Below are 5,154 nucleotides of genomic sequence, written 5' to 3' on the forward strand. Positions count from 1 at the left end.
CTATCATCTGTGCTGTGTGGGAATTTTTTTCTTTTTTCTTTTCTTTTGAGACAGGGTCTCACTCTGTCATCCACGCTGGAGTGCAGTGGAGCAATCATGGCTCACTGCAGCCTCAACCTCCTGGGTTCCAGTGATCCTCCTGCCTCAGCCTCCTGAGTAGCTGGGATCACAGGCATGAGGGCACTATCCCCGGCTAATTTTTGTATTTTTTTGTAGAGAGAGGGTCTTGCTATGTTGCCCAGACTGGTCTCAAACTCCTGGGCTCAAGCAATCCTGCTGCTTTGGCCTTCCAAAGTGCTGGGATTATAGGCATGCGCTACCACACCCAACCCATATATAGTTTTTTAAACAGAGTGAAAGACACAAACAGCCAAATTCACTCAAAACGAAATAGAGGATTTCAACTGGGCAAGGTGGCTCACGCCTATAATCACAACACTTTGGAGTTGGGATTATAAGCCCAGGGGTTCAAGATCAGCCTGGGCAACATAGCAAGACTTCATCTCTTAAAAAAAAAAAAAAAAAAAAAAAAGAACAGGAAGAAGAGTTTCCAGTCTAACATGTAAAGAGCTTGGAAATCACCTCTACATTCAAACAAGTAAAAAGCTGAACAAACTGAAAAATCAACCCTTCTTAGATCCATCAGAGAAGTGGGGTCACACAGCAAATTGCTATGCCCTAAATTGGTGAGACAGTCAGATAAAATCACAATTTCTTTTTTTCTTAGACAGGCTCTTGCTCTGTCTGGCGTACAGTGGCAAAATGATAGCTCACTGCAGCCTCAAATACCTGGGCTCAAGCGATTCTTCCATCTCAGCCTCTCTAATAGTTGGGACTACAAGCACGAGCCACCACACCCAGCTAATTTTTCAATTTTTGGTAGAGATGGGGTCTCCCTATGTTGTCCAGACTGGTCTTGAACTACTGGGCTCAAGCAATACTCCTGCCTCAGCCTCCCAAAGTGCTGGGATTACAGGCATAAGCCACCACGCCCAGCCTGAGAATCACAGTTGATGGGAACAGAAACTCACAAGCAGTAACCTCCACAGGAACCAGTGCCAGGGTAGAAAAACCTGAAGTGTAATTGACAAATTGCTGTAGGCTCAATGTGAGCAACTCAGAAAGTTAAAAACTGCAGGCGGAGAGGGTCAGGGGTTAGTGAGGCGGGAAGTGAGCGTAATAAAGTTTCTCTAGGGAGGCAGGGCCAGGGGAGAAAGTTGGAGTGGTGACCTAAGCAGGCAGTGGTGTGATCTGGAATCAAATCGGCTTGTGGTGCGGTGCGGAGACTCCATGAGGCCCTGCTTTGCTCTTCCTCTTGGCCCTGCTCTATGTCCGCTGGGACCACTTCCTTCCTGTCCTCACTTTGCTAGCTCCAATCCACAGCTGTTGTAGCAGAGGATGCTAATGGCCCAGGCTCACTTCCATGGGCTATATGGAGGTCCTGCAATCAATGCGTGCCCTCGACTTCAACACCCAACTCAGGTCACTCAGGGAGGCAGGCCATCAGTCTGGTGTGTGATGGTGTGAAGGGGGTGACAAGGAAGAGAAAGCCCTGTAGCTGCCTGCTCAGCTCTATCCTGGGAAGGAGTAACCTGAAATTTGCTGGAATGCCAATCACTCTCACCGTCTCCACCAGCAGTCTCAACCTCATGGCCGCAGACTGCAAACAGGACACAGCTGAGGATGTTGCCTATGTTGCCAAAGACCCTGTGAATCAGAGAGCCTGCCACATTCTGGAGTGTCCCAAAGGCCCTCCCAGGATGTCATCAGCACCATTGGCCAGGCCTTCGAGTTGTGCTTCAAACAATACCTCACGAACCCACCCCAACTGCTCACCCCCATGACAGGATGGCTGGCTTTGATGGATCAGCTTGGGATGAGGAGGAGGAAGAGCCACCTGACCATTAGTACTATAATGACGTCCCTGGGAAGGAACCTCCTCTTGGGGAGTTGGTAGACATGAGGCTTCGGGAAGGAGCCACTTCAGAGGCTGCTTGACCCACTCCACCCAGTGTCTGGACCCCCAGCCACTTGGGAGCTACACTGCCTGTGGGACAGCCTGCTGGGGGAGATCCAGAAGTCCGCAAACAGATGCCACCTCCACCACCCTGTCTAGCAGGCAGAGAGCTCTTCAATGATCCCTATGTCAACATCCAGAACCTAGACAAGGCCCGGCAAGCAGAAGGTAGTGCTAGGCCCCCCCATCCTGCCATCAATCGCAGTGCACCCTGGGACCTCTTTGACATGAAGCCCTTTAAAGATGCTCTTTGGGTGCCTCCCCCTCCCCAGTGGTTTCCATGGCTGAGCAGCTCCAAGGGGAGCCCTGCTTCCACGGGAAGCTGAGCCAGCGAGAGGCTGAGGCATTGCTGCAGCTCCATGGCGACTTCCTGGTGCAGGAGAGCATGACCAAGGCCAGTATGTGCTTACTGGCTTGCAGAGTGGGCTGCCTAAGCACCTGCTATTGGTGGACCCTGAAGGACTGGTTTGGACAAAGGATCACTGCTTTGAGAGTGTCAATCCCAGCACTTTGGGAGACCAAGCCAGGCAGATCACAAGGTCAGGAGATTGAGACCATCCTGGCTAACACGGTGAAACCCGGTCTCTACTAAAAATACAAAAAATTAGCTGGGCATGGTGGCAGGCGCCCGTAGTCCCTACTCAGGAGGCTGAGGCAGGAGAATAGTGTGAACCCAGGAGGCGGAGCTTGCAGTGAGCCGAGATCACGCCACTGTACTCCAGCCTGGGCAACAGAGCGAGATTCCGTCTCAAAAAAAAAAAGAGAGTGTCAGTCACCTCATCAGCTACCACATGGACAATCACTGGCCTATCATCTCTGTGGGCAGTGAACTGTATCTACAGCAACCTGTGAAGTGGAAACTGTGATCTGCCCCAGCGCCCTCTTCCAGAAGATTCCACCCTATTCCCTAACTCTCGGGACCTCATTTGGGAGTGTTCTGTGGGTTTGGCCTTGTGTCAGAGCTGAGAGTAGTGTGGACACTGGGTTTAGTATCCAGCTAAGTGAGAGAGTTTGAGTCAGAAGCCTGGGGGAGAATCTTGCTTCTCCCCAAACATTAATCACCCGAAGTATTAATGGACAGAGTGGCCCCTTACCTACGCCTTTCCTGTGCCAACCCGATGTCCCTTCCCCCAGGTGAGTGCTTGTCATGGAAAATGTCCTGTGGTGATAGGCCCAGTGGAGCAGTCACCCTTCTGGGCAAGGGGGAACAAATCACACCTCTGAGCTTCAGGGTACCCCAGACACCTCTCCACAACCCCCACCCCATGTTTAAACTTTGTGCCTTTGACCATCTCCTAGGTCTGAAGATATTTTATGCAAAGCGTTCGTGCCAGATGTGGTGGCTCACACCTGTAATCCCAGCACTTTGGGAGGCCGAGGCGGGTGGATCACTTGAGGTTAGGAGTTCAAGACCAGTCTGGCCAACATGGCGAAAACCCGTCTCTACTAAAAGTACAAAATTAGCTGGGTGTAGTGGCATGCACCTATAATCCTAGTTACTAAGGAGGCTGAGGCAGGAGAATCGCTTGAACCCGGGAGGTGGAGGTTGCAGTGAGCCAAGATTGTACCACTACACTCCCGCCTGGACGACAGAGTGAGATACCATCTCAAAAAAAAAAAAAAAAAAGAGTTCATGGGTCCCTGAATTCAATAACAGTGATGCCGACACCTTCTTGGCTTCTGAGACCCTGTTTTCTCCTTGCTCAGCACCCTCTCTGGTTTGGGTTGGGAGAATAGAGACAAGAATGGCATCTATCCCCTCTCCCTGGGGATATGCAACCCTTAGAGATTATCCCAGAGCCCCCCTCCCAGCCAGGGGGAAGATGGACCTCTCCCTTGCTCAGTGCCTCCTGGCCAGAGCCCCTCAATCCATTTCATAAACCCTGCCCTCCCATGATGCATGCCTATTGTACTCTAAAGCCAAAATGTAGCCCTTCCTCCTGGAGCCTCTGCCCTGCCTCCCTTTCTGGGAGAGGAGGGGTGGGGGGTGACTGAATTTGGGCTTCGTGTACAGTAAACTCTCCCAGGTGGATTTTGTGGAGGTGGGAAAAGGGGCATTGAGACTCTAAAGCAGTAGACCATCCCTGAATACTATCTGCAGAGTTGGAACTGCATTCTTTTAAAATTTTATATGCATATATTTTAGGGATATAGACTTACTTTCCTAATTTTGTTTTCCATGGCTTATTCTTGAGCACAAAATGATAATCAATTATTACATTTATACATCACCTTTTTGAATTTTCCAAGACCTTTTACAGCTCTTGGCATTTTCGTTGCCCAGGCCTGTGAGGTAACTGGGATCAGCAGCATTATTATTTATACCAGAGACCTGAGGCAGATGAAATTGATTTCCACCTAGGACTAGAAAAACTTGGGCCTCTTACCACGAGACTGGGAGGCAGAAGTTTGCCCAAATGCATGTTAGTTTCACAAAGGGGAAATGCAAAACCTGCAGTTCCTGAGTACCTTTTACAGGCGCAGCCCTGCCTAGACCCGGAGTGGACACACGACAGCAAGCCGGGCTTTCTCTTTAGGCCTTGTGGATAAGGGAGAGTGGGCTGTTTCCATCCTGGCCTCCTTTTGTCGTTGTTGGGATGTTTCCCCGGGTCTCACTTGTAGCAAAAGGAAAACTCTTCATTAAAGTCCGTATTTCTTCTAAACATAAAAAATAAATAAATAAAAAATAAAAATTGCAGGTGGACTAGGTCAGATGGGGCCCTATATTTTTGTGAGTTTTACCTCTAAGAGCTCTACTCAATTGCCCTTTCCTTCATATCCTGCCATCCCCTCACACCATGTACCCCAAATCACCACACTCTATTGTTTTCTTTCTTTCTTTCTTTCTTTTTTTTTGAGAAGAGTCTTGCTCTGTCACCCAGGCTAGAGTACAGTGGTGGGATCTCCGCTCACTGCAAGCTCCGCCTCCCAGGTTCAAGTGATTCTCCTGCCTCAGCCTGCTGAGTAACTGAGATTACAGGTGCTTGCCACCACGCCAGGCTAATTTTTGTATTTTCAGTACAGATAGGGTTTCACCATGTTGGCCAGGCTGATCTCGAACTCCTGATCTCAGGTGATCCACCCACCTCGGCCTCCCAAAGTGCTGAGATTACAGGCGTGAACCACCGCGCCGGCCT

The 5,154-nt window shown here is 49.9% G+C and overlaps 1 pseudogene; it reads left to right on the plus strand.

The window, feature by feature from the left end:
• The first annotated feature begins 1,423 nt into the window (after positions 1-1,423).
• Positions 1,424-4,090, plus strand: LOC100988616 (SHC-transforming protein 1-like; annotated as a pseudogene).
• The last annotated feature ends 1,064 nt before the right edge of the window (positions 4,091-5,154 follow it).

This window comes from Pan paniscus, chromosome 19 (genome assembly GCF_029289425.2).
Source record: "Pan paniscus chromosome 19, NHGRI_mPanPan1-v2.0_pri, whole genome shotgun sequence".
Taxonomy (NCBI): domain Eukaryota; kingdom Metazoa; phylum Chordata; class Mammalia; order Primates; family Hominidae; genus Pan; species Pan paniscus.